The 14,641-nt window shown below is 54.4% G+C and overlaps 1 protein-coding gene across 3 annotated transcripts in view; it reads right to left on the bottom strand.

The window, feature by feature from the left end:
* The window catches only part of pbl (epithelial cell transforming 2 pebble), a 68,598-nt gene that overhangs the window by 18,145 nt on the left and 35,812 nt on the right, over positions 1–14,641 (bottom strand). The window lies entirely within an intron of this gene.

Below are 14,641 nucleotides of genomic sequence, written 5' to 3' on the forward strand. Positions count from 1 at the left end.
CCTGTCGGAGTGATGAGATCCAACACGCACCCGAAAGAATCCGTCAGTCAAAAGGTTTTGTAAAAACTTACTCATGTGACCGTGGATGCCACAATCAAGTAATTTCATCAAAATTGCATGTCTCCATGTGGTATCACAAGCTATTTCTATGTCAAAAAAGATGGCGCCGGTATGACGCTTGCTACTAAATCCGGCTCGCACTGCGGTATCAAGAGTTAAGATGTGGTCAATCGTGCTCATGTTCTTACGGAATCCGCACTGAGCATTCGTGAAAAAGTTTTGACGTTCTAAAGTCCACGAGAGCCGCACATGCACCATTCTTTCCATGAGCTTACAAAGCGAAGATGTGAGGGCGATCGGGCGATAGTCAAGGGCGTTCGTTCCAGTTTTCCCGGGCTTTAAAATAGGCACTATTATGGCCTCTCGCCAGATTGTCGGGAAGTTACCTGACTCCCATATACAGTTGAAAAGTGCCAGCAGTACTCATAGTACACGGGGAGGAAAATGCCGTACCATATCATTGTGGACGAGGTCAGGCCCCTCCGCTACGCTACGCAGCGAGCGAATGGCCGCTTCAAGTTCCATCATAGTGAAATGCTTGTTGTATGTCAGGATGTCATCTGTATGAAAATTAACATGTGAAGTTTCACATGTAGCCCTGTGTCGCAAAAACCGTGGATCGCAGGTGCAATTTCGGCAACGCTCTGACAAGGCTTCCCCAATGGCTTCCGCGACATCACTTGGGTGAGTGATGTCTTGACTTCCCACTCACAGTACGGGAAGTGAGATTGGTGGGTGCAATCCAGCGGTTCTTTTAATGCGGCCCCATACATGCGATGTCGGCGTGTGGCGATTTAGTGAGTTGACATAGCTGCGCCAAGATGCACGTTTCGCCTCTCGTATAGTGCGGCGTGTGGCCGCGCGTGCTTGCCTGAAAGCCAAAAGGTTTAATGTATTGCTGTGCCGGTCAAAAGCCCTGAAAGCTCTCCGACGAGTGCGAATAGCGTCGCGGCACTCGTTGTTCCACCAAGGTACAGGGATGCGACGAGGGCATCCGGAGGTGCGCGGAATGTATTCGCTTGCCGCGTCCAGAACACGAGACGTAAATTCCTCCGCGGTCGGCGTCGCAGAGTCGGAATCGTTGGAAAACACTGCCTCTAGGCGGGTACCAAATCCGCTCCAGTCCGCCTTCTTGAAGTTCCAACGCTGAGGTCGCGTACCAAGAACAGCACCATCACGGTACCGAACCCAGACCGGGAAATGATCACTTCCGAGGGTGGTCCTCTGAAGTGTCCCAGGTGAAGTATGGTACCAACTGCGGACTACAAATGCTCAGGTCTAGCACTGACGATCGTCCTGATGGCAATGTAAAATGCGTTCTCGCTCCTGTATTTAAAACACACAGACCTTCGTCACGCACGAAAGCCTCACATAGCCTGCTGCGAGTGCTCGTGGAAGCACACCCCCACACAGCATGATGTGCATTAAAATCGCCTAAAGCGAGCAGAGGGGGAGGAAGTTGAGAGACTAACTCTCGCAGTCCTCCAGATGGAAATGAAACCCCAGGTGGTAAGTAGAGAGAGAGAGAGAGCAGACGGTCATGGTACGGCGGTTGAAATTCACCGATGCTGCAACAGTTTGCAGGTCTGTTCTTAACACCAGGCGCCGTAAAGGTACGCTTTGGTGTGCAGCCAACAGAACGCCACCGCAAGCAACGGTGTCTGTTGGCATGTCAGTGCGGAAGGTAGTGTACCCTTTCAGGCTGAAGGCCGCATCAGGCGCCAACTTCGTCTCTTAGAGACACACGGCTACCGGGCAGTGCGCGCTTAAAATTGTCTGCAAGTCCTGGGTGCTTGACCTTACACCTCTACAGTTCCACGGTAAGACCGACTGAATGAGGGGGCTTTAAAAGCACTGTAATGTTTTAAAAGAACTCAGCAGCGCTAGATCCCGGCCGATGGCTGTTGGTCCTGTCTTCAGAACCGTTTCCCAAAGGGACCGGGCGGATCCTGGGGCGCATTCGGGGACTACCGCCATCCGTTGGTGAAATCGGCCCCCGGCGGACCACGCTTTTCCGGGCGCCCCGTCCCAAACGGGGCCGGCGCCGGCGACGTCATGATCCTTGGTGGCGGTGGTGGCGGAGGACCCATAGGCGGGTCTCTCCACGGGTCGGAGGGGCCTGCGGGAGCCTCCACACGCTTTCGGGGCGGTGGGAGGCCCTCCCCCGTTGAAGCGGTCACCTGGTCCGCTCCAGACAGCCGGTTGGCTGCCTTGGCACGCTCCTAGTCTGCCAGGCGTGCCCGCTTTGCCTCACGGGCGCGCCTGTCTGCCTCGTGACACTCAAGCGTCTCTGCCGTTCACGAGCTCGCGCTCGCCAAGGTTGTGTTAGTCACCGGGCTGGCAGACATGGGGGCAGCAGACAGAGCCTGGTTACCCCGGCCACGCCGAACCACCGTCCAACCACCGTCCCCTGCCACCGACGGCGAAACCCCTGCGGGGGCGAGGAGGTTGGCAGCACGGTCTCCTTTGATGGCTCCAGCGAGGAAGGGGGAGCCAGTGCTGCCAGATTGGAGTCCAGCGCCTGGTTCGGCGACACAACCGAGAGACCAAAGAACTTCAAGAGCGCTACAAACTGAGCAGAGGTCATTTGATCGGTGGGGGTCGGACGTGTGGTGAAGATCTTAACTTTGTCGGCATATGATGTTCGAGGGTGGCTCTCCTCGTACAGTGTTCTGGCCTCGCGAAAAGAGATGTTGCGAGTGGTCTTAATCGAGATAATTTATTTTTCCTTCACGTACGCTGGGTACGTGCGGTCGTAAGTCGTGTGCGGAGCCTGGTCTTTGCTACAGTTCACACAACACGCTCTCTCTGAATCGCAAAATTCCGTCGTGTGCTGGGAAGAAGCGTATTTCCCACAGGCAGACTTGTTGCGGCAGTACCGTCTGGTATGGCCAAATCGCTGGCAGTGGAAGCATGGCATGGGGTTCGGGATGAAAAGGCGCACCTTGACACGTGCGTATGCAGCGCGTATTTCAGAAGGCAGATCCGGGCGATTGAAAGTCAAGATGATGTTATGTGTCGGCAGTTGCTCACTTCCTTTTCTAATGGAGATCCTACGTACAGCAGTCACGCCGAACACAGACAACCCGCCAGCGATCTCTTCTTCACTAACGCCACGCAAGTCAAAGCAGTTGATTATTCTGCTGGATGCATTTTTTGTCAGGTGTGGTGTCACTCGGATAGGTGCAGAAACGTCTCGTTTGCCATCCTCGTCCCGAACGCAGTACGTGAATTCGGCTGCAGCCATCGCACGATCAGCCTATGCCCCGTTAACAAACTCTACCTCTAGCCCTGCATCACGCAATTTGTCGCACCGAACCACATTTCCAAATCGATCACACCCGTTCTTCCGCTGAAACGGCGAGAGAGACGAGAGCCTCGTCTTGTCACTTTGGAAAACCAAAATGCAGGGAGATGGCGAAGATTCCCCGCTGCTTCCTGTTCTGAACTTCCTGTTCCTTCCCCCTTTTGGGGGTCGGGTGGTTTCTTGGTTATAAGATACCATGCAAGTTTTAGTGAAGTTTCAGTACCAGGGCTTCCCACCCACCACCCAGCCCAACTGGGGGACGGCCCAACACTCCCTCGGGAAGTGGTCACCGCCAGGGCTACCCCGGTGCTATACGGGACGAACGACGCCTCCTGCACGACCAGGTGTAACCGGGAAGACCCCTCCCCGTCCTAACCGTGGTTCAGCGCCGCCGCCCCTTGACCCCTTAAGCCGCTGCGCACGGCCAGGCGCCCAAAGCGGAGCCCCGCACGGAGCACCCAGCCGCAGCGCGAGCGACAAGCCGCTAGACCCGTGTGGGGCCCCACGGGCCCCCCGCGTCCCCGAATATCCTGGCCGGAGTGGGGTGTTGGGACGCGCCGCGACTGACCCGCACGACGCGCCCCTCAGCCACCAGGACCCGATCAACCCGGGGACGCAGGCGAGGGGGCACGGCGACCCAGATAAAACGAGGATTGGGAGTGATGAGTGGGCCGGATGCGGGAAAGCGGGTAGTGGGAAGGAAGCGGGCGGGACAAAGAGCGGGAGCTCACACACCGGCAGGGTCGCTACGCCCTGAGAGGAACAGCTTGCGCTGTCCACCCGTTACCGGAGCTGGGACCCGAGGGGGCGCTAGTCCCTTACACCGGCCGAAGCCGGTGCCCCTCCGGGGGTGATAAGGGGACCTCCTGATCCAGAACAGGGGCCTGTTTGTTTTCACTCCCCTGTAAGAAGGTCCCTGCTCAAATATAAAGGCGTGAAAGTGAATGAGATAAACAGGCCTGATACTAGGGCGGAGAGCGTGGAGTCTCCGGATCTGCTCTGGAAGCAATCGGCAGGCCTGGGCCCCACCCCCACCCCAGGTGGTGGGGCGGAGAGCGTGAGGTCTCCGGATCTGCTCCAGGAGGGGCCCCACGCAGTCGGCTACTCAAGATCTCGAGAACGGCTACATTTTGAAACATCTGGATGTTTGGCTGAATTTGGGCATCTTAATCGCATTCTCTGGACTTCCATTCCTTTGGTTTCTTGTTTTCTTTTTGGGTTTTGCATTTCAATTGACATTTATCTGAGCTCTATTCCTTTTTAGTTGCTGCCCATTTGACTTCCAGCGTTTAACCTCTGACGTTTTAGCTTTCATATCTCTTGATTTTATTATTTTTGGACCTTTTGCACTTTCTACATGTATTCACTTAACATGCATCCAATTGGCTTTTCCTTACATTTCTTGGCACTTGACACTTATCTTTTTGACTTCTTGCCATTCTACACCATGTCCTTTGCCGCATTGCCTTTTAAGCTTTTTTCCTTTTGCCATCTGACTTAAACCTACAGCGGAATGCTCGCAGTAGACCCCATAACAAGCAGCGAAGAGCAATAACACATTCCAGTCAAGCGTGAAGCAGCATCAGAGCAGCACCGCGCGGATGCGTGGCAGGCAGGACAGCGCGTGCATCCCACGACGGTGAGGCGCGTCAGGATGGTGCCTTACCGGGTGCAACGCGGCGGCCCACAGGCGGGACTGGGCAAGAGGTGTGGCGCAAGTCAATGTTCTACACAAACATCATTCATTGATTGGCGCGGTTCTTATTGCCTGTAAACTCTCTCCCCGTGAGCAAATAATCACATTGCTTTGCCGGAATAGATTACACTGGATTATTGAAGCGACTGCGATCAAAGCATCACAATGGAACAGGGAGCTTGTTAAAGATTTCAAACAGCCTGTTGGGAAACTGGGGGTGAAAAACGCAGGGAGGGAAGGGGTGGGGAACAAAACCGTTCGACGAGTTATTTAACTATACAAAGCGCTACATCTTTCTAATCCAGTTGAGCTTCTAGGCAAAAGGTTCCGTCCCCAGGCTTCCCTTAACACAGTTGTGCTAAGACGAAAGTGATCCAGTATCAATTACAATTTCAAATTTGTTAAGCAGGTCTCAAACCCCGCTAGTTCACCAGATTAACGGCAGCCATTCCCAGCGATCATCTGACACCGCCAAGCGGAGGCAGGATCGGCACTAAGCGCAGCAGCGAGAGCATCAGAAACCTCCGCCAATCGAGCTTACTGGGACGCATCACCTGGGATTTCCCACACTGCGGCGTTCTTTCTGCCCACACGCGGCAAATCTCTCCCCAAAGACCAACACCATCGACGGGCGCGGTCCAAATCTGATCAGCGACGGACGGCGCAGACGACTCCGCATAAACACGAACGGATATCGTACCCAGCACTCAGAGTACAGGAACGGACATCGTATCCAGCGCTCAGAGAACGGGCAAGCGACTGTAGAGCGGCATTACCGAGTCCGGGTGTGTGCGACCCTGAACACTAAGACCACGCAAAACCGCGAACGTTTCGGCTGTCCGCCAACGACAGCAGGAGCTGCGACGAAAGTGTGCAGCCCTGGCCTGCGCCCGATAATCAACGACTTGCGTCACGCACCCATACCGACACCCACAGCCCATCACACGCGCACCTGTTATGGGTCTTTCGGGACCTCCATACCGTCAATGGCGGAACTGATTTCCAACCCGACGCTGACGGATTTTAATTGGCCGTTCAAGTTACTAAGTACTCTGGACCCAAAAAATATTTCTGCAAGAAGGCACCATGACTGATTGAAGATTGAATCAAGATTAAAGAACAAGTTCAAATAAACGCGGTCATCTTCAGACATACCAAATGAAGTAGTTCATTGCGATAATAGGAAACAAAGTTGTGTCTCAACATGTTCCAAAATTCATCATCCGAAAATGGTGACATTTTGAAGGTCAAAGCGACCATGGGAATCAGGAATGTTCTCATAACCACAAAATTCGCCTTCATGCGAGGATAAAAACATTCGCATACACCAAAATAATGTCAGAAACATGACAAATGGCTGATAATACCCCCCTGGCTCCACACCATCGTGAAAGATCGTCCATCCGGAGGTCAACACACACGCACGCACGCACGCACGCACGCACACGCGCACACACACACACACACACGCACGCACGCACGCACGCACGCACGCACGCACACGCGCACACACACACACGCACGCACGCACGCACGCACGCACGCACGCACGCACACACACACACCACACACACACACACACACACACACACACACACACACACACACACACACACACACACACATCACCTTGAATCGGTGCCCACAAATCCCACTGTCAGCGGGAGAGAGCGTGAGATTGCACAGAAAACCCTCAGCCGGAGCGGGAACGTCCCACACAGCATAACGATGCATTCAGGCACACCAGATTCAGGACGGGCAGAGCTAAAGACGCTACAAAGGACGGATCCAACGCGCCGCGGTATCAGCCTAGCGTTGTCTTACAGTCACTTTGTGGCGGCCGCGTCGATACCTCCGTCCGTCCAGCGCACGTCCTCCTCCCGTGACGCAGCGTCCCCACAGGCCTGACCGAGCCTGACGCTATCCAAGCCATCCCCAGAGTCATCGCTCGCCCAGACTGGCGCTGCTTTCCGGCGTCCGTCGCTTACTCGCCACATCCCCGCTCCACAAATATCACGTCTGCTACGACGCCTGCATAATGCATCATTGGACAGTGCTCTTCACGGGAGCGACCATTCCTGCGGCCGAGAGGCGAGTCGTATCCATTTTCAACACAAGGCAAAACAACAAAAAACTGCGGCCCAAAGGTTGAGCACTACGGCGCCACGCGCAAAAGAACCCGTGAGGTACCCTCTGACCCCCAACTCGTCATCAGCTGCCGGTCGGCCACATCACAACAGCGGACACCGGACCGGACGCCGGGCAGCAGCCGGTCAGCCGCATCACAACAGCGGACCCCTGACCGAAGCCCGGGCAGCCGCCGGTCGGCTGCACTACAAAAGCGGACCCCTGACCGGAGGCCGGGCAGCCGCCGGTCGGCGGCATCACAACAGCGGACACCGGACCGGAGGCTGGGCAATCGCCGGTCGGCGGCGTCGCAACAGCGGACACCGGACCAGAGACCGGGCGGTGGTGCGGAAGAACGGACCACGAGCCGTGAGATGGTCAGACACATCACAATAACAGGCGACAGCCGGCGAATTCCAGCCCCTGGGATTCACCAAAATATCCCGAGTCAGAGGAGATCAACACGTCAGGCAACAGTGGTGTGTGATGAAAAGGCGAGCATCCTACGCACGGGAATTCCTTGCAGGGCGGCCGGAACACTGAAGAGCAACCTGAGCTGGCAGTTATCCGTGAGCACATTGCGAAAACAGTGTGGCCTATATACAGACGGAATGATGCTGTGTTTGACTCGACTTCATACGGTTCGCCGCTGTGGGATCCACAGCTGCCCGCCAACCAGCGTCACGTCTCCGACACTCTGCTCCTCAAACCTCCCCAAATCGCCACACGAAACACACCAATGACGCAGACCAGCCCGACAACGGCCGGCATCGGTGCCAGCTCTGCTCATCCGCCGCATTTTCTGGCCGCCGGCCGCCTCCGAACCGGCACGAGCGTGGCGGCCGGCCGGCGCGGCGAGCCAGCGGCCGCCGCCGAGCCCCATATCGAGACGGCCGACTGCGTTTGGAGCGTTGAGCCGGCCTGGAGGCGGCTCAGCGGGCCGGCGGCTCAATAGCCAATAACGGCCGTGTCAGGCGCAGGCGACAGCGGCGGCCCCCGCTGACGGAGCGGGACGCCACCAGCAGCGCGCTGCGGAGCCGGGCTGCCGACCGGCGGCCCGCGCTAGCGCGGGGACGAGCCGCTCGGACCTTCCGCCGCGCGCCGAGCCCAAACCGCATCACTACGGACCGATCTGTCGCTGCTCCGGACGTGCCATCGGCCAAGATCAGCCTGGCAGACAACAGCAGCCGGCTGGCGACAGCACCGTGTCGCCCGATTCCGACCGGCGGTGCCCGCCGGTCCGGGTCGCGGGCACGCGACCGCCGACCGAGCACCGCGAGCGATCAGCCCCGAACCCCCACTGCCGTCCCAGAACCAGCCCTGTGCGCCCCGACCGCACCGGCGGCGCTCCAGACTCTCCCTTCAATTCCTGCAGCGGGCCCGGGGCACGGAGCCGACGGGCGGCCGTCCTGTGACTCGGCGCGGGGCGAGGTCGGCGGCGGCGACGACGACGGGACCGCGCAAGGTTGCCGAAGCGGGACCGGCGACCGTGTGCCACCCACACCAGCCCGCGGCCCGCCGTCTCCACTGCCGGCGCCGGGCCAAGGACAGCGCTGGAGTGGGGCCGGCGCGCCGGCATCACGACCTTTTAGCGAGACGTAACGCGACCCTGCGACACTCAGTCGTGTATCGTCTGAGCCACGGCCGTCAGCTTGGGGCCATTATGTTCTCGACCAAGGCTCACCCTTCAGACGCCTACATGGCCCTCGCTGTAGTGTCTCTCTCTCTCTCTCTCTCTCCCTCTTTCTCGCTCTCTTTCGCTCTCTTTCTCTGTAGACATCGTGTATGTGACGTTCATACTTCCCCTCAACTCACTCTAAGGCCCACCCCTTGGATGCAATAAAGTGCAGTTCCATCTTAAATCCGGTGATTCCCACACATATATGCGGGGGTTACATTTCACGTAGCTTGGCATCTACTGAAATGGTCACTGAGTGGGCACTGGAATGATCCCTGATTCTATCACCATCATCGTCAAATGGTCAGGACGTAGATGGGTTCTTGGCACTCTGTGAAGGCAAATGGATTCATTTTAGGGTGAAGAAACCCGTGAAGCAGACACATATCCTCGTGACATGGACTGAACCATAAAACCCTGCTACTTTCAGTGTCACTAAAACGGGCAGAAAACCAGCCTCTACAGAGCAGTTCTTCAACCCACCCAATGTGGAACACCCCATATATCACCACTTCTGCACTTTATCTTCAGCTGCAACGCTATGGACTTGATACGGACTAAAACGCTAAAATTAAATATCATAATGGAAGTACCACCATACGGCGCCCGCTCCCACTGGACTCAGGAGCGTCAGGGGCGAAAGGGTCAGGGTCAGGAGTGAAACTCCGCAGAATTATTGCAGCGTAAAGAATAACCTTCTAGCACAAAGATCAGTGCCATGAGTTCGATGGGGTAACTAAGTCGCAATCTTCTACATATTTAGTTCAAAACCTGTTGTTGGGTTGGTTCAATATCCTGCCTACGAGACGCGGCGTACTCGGATGACCGACACCAGCACCGTTATCCGACGCGGACCACCGACGCGACAGCAACTGCCACCCAGGTCACCCCATACCGCAACTGCAAAGCCAGCCAACATCTGGCCGAAATAGACGGCGACAACGGCGCGCCGTATCTCAACCTTATTTCGCACCGCCGCACGAAGCGGAGGTGAAACCAGGTCACACCCGAACTCAGTCTGAACGCGACCACTCGCAAGCTGGCTGCCTGTCATGGATCTCGTCCCCTCCTCCCCCCCCCCCCCCCCCCAAGGAAAGCATCACTAGCCACCCGCGGCGTGGCGGCCCGCAGTCCTGTGGTACCGCGCACGAGCGTTATCAGCGCGCCGGACCAGGACGATAACAGGAACAGAATAAGGTGACAATTCCTGGAAAAGCAACGTACATGACTTCGCAAACCTCCGAAAATAAGGAGCTATCAGATGCACCCACTAAAAACGTCAGGAGTGCCCTCAGAAAACCTCCACAGCACGCACACCACACAGCAATGCACAGCTGCGTCAGCTGCTTTGAATGCGGCACTGGCGGCAAGCGCTTCGGCCTATGCGGCGCGCTGCCGGCCGCCGGCTGCCACACGCCTGGCAGGTGCCTGCCCGCGGCGCAGTTGGCCGACTGTCACTCACGAGACGCCCACAGCCACCTTGGCACATCCCACATCATGATTGGATCAAACAAATCAGGCTCTAATGGGCCGGGCGGCACGGGCGGGGCACGATGGTGGTGATGGCTGTGTGGGGGGGGGGGGGGGGGGCACACGCTCCATTAGCTATCCAATAAAGACCTCGCGTTATCACCGGATCGAGTCACGACGCTCAAGGAGGCATGAGATACCACCAGGTCGGCGGTTCAAGACCCACCGTCGGCTATTTTTGTGTAAACCCTGTTAACAACAGCGTCGGGTTGCGATTACCTGAATTTCATACCCGTCACATGCGCAGTAACGTAACGCCTGGCACGCAACTGCCAGGATTAACAAACATCCGGGTGGGGGTCAACTTCACCCCGCCAAGTGTTTTCAATAGAATTTACCAAGCATTGTGTACCTGCTGGCAATCGAATAGCCAATCTTTTACATCAAAAACGTATATCCCTCGTCGGGCCGCTATCCTGCAGGTCAAGGTCAGGCCTTACCTCCAGCGAACGCAATTACTCGGGATTGGTTCAATATGCCACAACGGACTGTTCGGCGAAGCCAAACTATGAAATGGCTGCTTAGATAGACAATTGAATTAGGACTCCAACTAACATCATTAAACTTGGGTCAGGTATGAATGCCAGATCAAGGTTAAAACAGAACCCTTTTTTACTGGACAACTTGCATTATTGGGCGCGGTTCTTGATGCTTGTTTCGAACTCCTGAGTCGCACGGACGTTAAAATATGTCTCGCTAGAGCTTCACGAAGGTCAAGAAGTCACTGACCAAAGTCTCGATCAACTTTTGCGTTGAGGAGCACGCCGCCTGAGGTAGTGATTGGAACCGATGGCAATTTTCAATATCAAATTAACCTCCGAAAGTGTGGGTGATTTTTGCCTTCTGAAGGTGAAATAAGGTCACAGACCTGATATGAGCACCAGTGGCCTTGTGGTTATAAGAGGCATCTAGGTTGAAGCAGGCTGTATGGCGTCTGAGAAGACTTCGGAGTTCGATCTGGGGTTTGACCTTGTTTGACCCTTCTGATCCCTAAGTCACGACCTAAATACTTGAAGATTTGACACAAACAAACTAACATATAGCCCTACCTACCCTGTGAATTTGGTGCATCTAGCTCCCTTACTTTATGATATCTCAGGGTCTCCGCAGAAACCTGAGTGCATCACATCAACCAGCCACTCGGGCGAGTGATAAAAGATTCATGCTACCTTTTTTGCATTTTACACTTATTGTCACATTAGACGCGTCCGATGTGGCCGGTAATAGTAATTTTCTCAATATCATTTTGTATAGCTCAGAAATTTCGATGTCAAGCATGTTTCTCCTGCGGGAGAAATCTCACTGAACTCCCTGCTCACAATTATGAAAGTATAAAATTTAATTCGCCCTGCTTTCCCGATGTATTTGCTCAGCAAATATTTGCCACACACTAGTCTGTCAGAATGCTTATGTAATAAATTCTGAGATAGCTTGAAACACTATTTACAGGAAAATATGTGAATATAAGGATCATATCCTGCGATTTCGACAAAACGTTATACTATGGCTATAATTTCTCCCAGATGGCATTTAGCACAGCGGCTCCTTTCGAAATGCACTTTGGCTTTGGAAAACGGAGTCTCACATGGCCTACATTGACGCACTGATTCGATGATGATGATTTGGGGTTTTAGGGCGCATCGATTGCTGTAGGTCATGCAGCGCCCAGAAATATAAATTTATGCAGAGCCGTCAATCAGAAAAGTGTACCAATCAGATCATCCTATAATGCCTTGATGATCAGGCCTATTATCACGATGAAAAGATTACTGGGAAATCTATAGCGCGAAGAAACTGGAACACTTTACCAAACTCGACGGCGTTCAAAGAATCCCCTAAAAAGTCGTATAGCGTGCGACTCTGGGCGCGGTGTCCGAAAAACTGCGCTCTCGTTGCAGTAAGGTGGCGGCAAGCGACCAGTACGTGATGCACGGTCAGCGGGTCAGAGCATCGACTGCAGCATGGTCTGTCGCCAGCCACTAGCAGGTGACAGTGCGTAGCATATGTGTTGTTGTTCATTGGAGTTTTCGGGCGCGTCGACTGCAGTGGTCATTTTGCGCCCATAACTATGCTGTTACTTAATTAGTACGGTGTGAAAATGACTTGAAAATCAATATCTTTTAAAAACGAAAGGAGCTGTTTGGGACCAAGAAAGGAGGAACTGTCACCAAGCACATCGTTTATCGTCAGGGTCGAAGCCTGTGAACCAAAGTGACGTCGTCGTTCTTCGAAGAGGCATGGACATGATATAATGACATGATGGACAGTCAGGATAGGGGTCACACCGCTGGCATAGGGGTCTGTCGGCTCCATGTAACAGATGGCCATGGGTGGCATAGGTATGCCCAATGCGCAGCCTGCATAAAACCACCTCTTCCCACCGCACACTGCGAGAGCATGACGACCACAAGCCCAACTCTGTCTTTATTGCCCTGAGCTTATTGCCCCCCACCTGGTCCCAACAGCGCTGCAATCTGCTTCTCAGGAAGGTCTTGACTGCCGGGTAAAAATCTCTGGCAGGGATAGGCAAAAACCGGGTATATGGTGCTACCGCTGCTCGCTTAGCAGCGGCATCAGCCAGTTCGTTGCCCACGATACCGACGTGACTAGGGATCCAGCATAGTGCAACTCTCTTTCCAACCCGATTCAATTGTCAGGCGTGATAAAATGTCCTGTAAAAGGGGACATGATGGATAAAAAGACTTCAGTGCAGAGAGACTGCTCAGTGAATCTGTAAAAATGGCGTGTGAAGATTCTTCACCCACTTCGATGAAACATATCGCCTTGGTGATTGCAACTAATTCCGCCGTAAAAACTGACGAGTGGGCCGGTAACGAGAACGATCGAGTGACGGACCCGCTAACGAAAGCACAACCCACGCCATCCGAGGTTTTGGATCCGTCTGTGTATGTCAGGGTATATCCTTCATAACACGCCAAAAGCTCAACTGCCCTGGATCTCAATAGGTGTGGTGTGACGTCTTTTTTCCTAATTTCCGTAAGCGAGGTGTCAATGAAGGGTGTGGTCATTTGCCAAGGAGGAGAAGCCAGGCGGCTTACTTGCCTTACACCCCGAACAGGAATTCCGCTCTCAAGCAATAACGCTCTCATTCGGGAACCAAAAGTTAAAGCGTGCTGCTGCGGCCCATGACGAAGAGAACTTACTGCAAACCGCGAAAATATTGCAGAATACGTCGGGTGAAGTGGGAACTGCCGCAGCTTCAAGGCATAACGCATGCCAAGCATTTTCCTCCTCGTCGAAAGTGGTGGTTCGTGTGCCTCCGTTAAAGGGCTGACGGAAGGTGATGTGCGAAACGCCCCAGTAGCAATGCGAATGGCAGTATGGTGGACGGTATCAAGAACACGCTTGCTGGATTCAGACGCGCCATCATAAACAAAGCATGCATAATCCAGTTTGGAGCGGACGAGGGAACGATATAAAAGCATAAGCGTGCTTCTGTCTGCCCCATACGATGTGCGAGACACACACTTTAGTATGTTGAGAGATTTAAAGCATCGATCGCGTAACATTTTAAGATGTGCGTTATATGTAAGGCGGCGGTCAAAGTGTATCCCAAGATACCTGGCGTAGCATAGCATATGTGATCTATGCGTAACCGGCAAAGGGCAACTTCTTCCACCCTATTGTCCCGAAAGCACGACTGCCATAGTCCAATACGGGATTTCACGGACTGCAGCTTGTTGGCGCTCAGCGAGTTCCAGTGGAACTGCCATCGCTTCTGCATAAACAACGACACTGCGAGGTGCATGTCTTGAGCTGGTAGTGGTGTTATAGGAATTCTAGTGCCTGTCGTAGCGCGCTTTGCTGCCGCCTCAGCAAGATCATTTCCGCATATCTCCACGTGACTTGGGATCCAGCACAGAACGACCGTTTTTCCTGCTCGATCCAGTGAGCTAAGACGCGACTGAATGTCCTGGACCAGTGGATTCGACGGGGAGAAGCCGCCAACAGCCGGGAGGCCGCTCAAGGGGTCGTGGCGCACTGATTCAAACTTTAGCCAATGCGCTTCGCGGTAACTGGCCCTCGCCACCAGTGGCGCCAATCACAAACATTCATTTGTACTGACATCATTCGTACGCCAGCAGACGCGCCTCTTTTAAGACCGCAGGGCCGCAATGTGCGGGTTAAAGCAGCTCAAAAGTAGTACCTCTAGCACGTAACAGACGACAGCCTTCAGTGGATGCTACCGTCGTCAAAACGACGGTGGTTGGACAACTGCAAT

The sequence above is a fragment of the Pollicipes pollicipes genome, unplaced genomic scaffold (assembly GCF_011947565.3).
Source record: "Pollicipes pollicipes isolate AB1234 unplaced genomic scaffold, Ppol_2.1 Scaffold_4295;HRSCAF=5057_pilon_pilon_pilon, whole genome shotgun sequence".
NCBI lineage: Eukaryota > Metazoa > Arthropoda > Thecostraca > Pollicipedomorpha > Pollicipedidae > Pollicipes > Pollicipes pollicipes.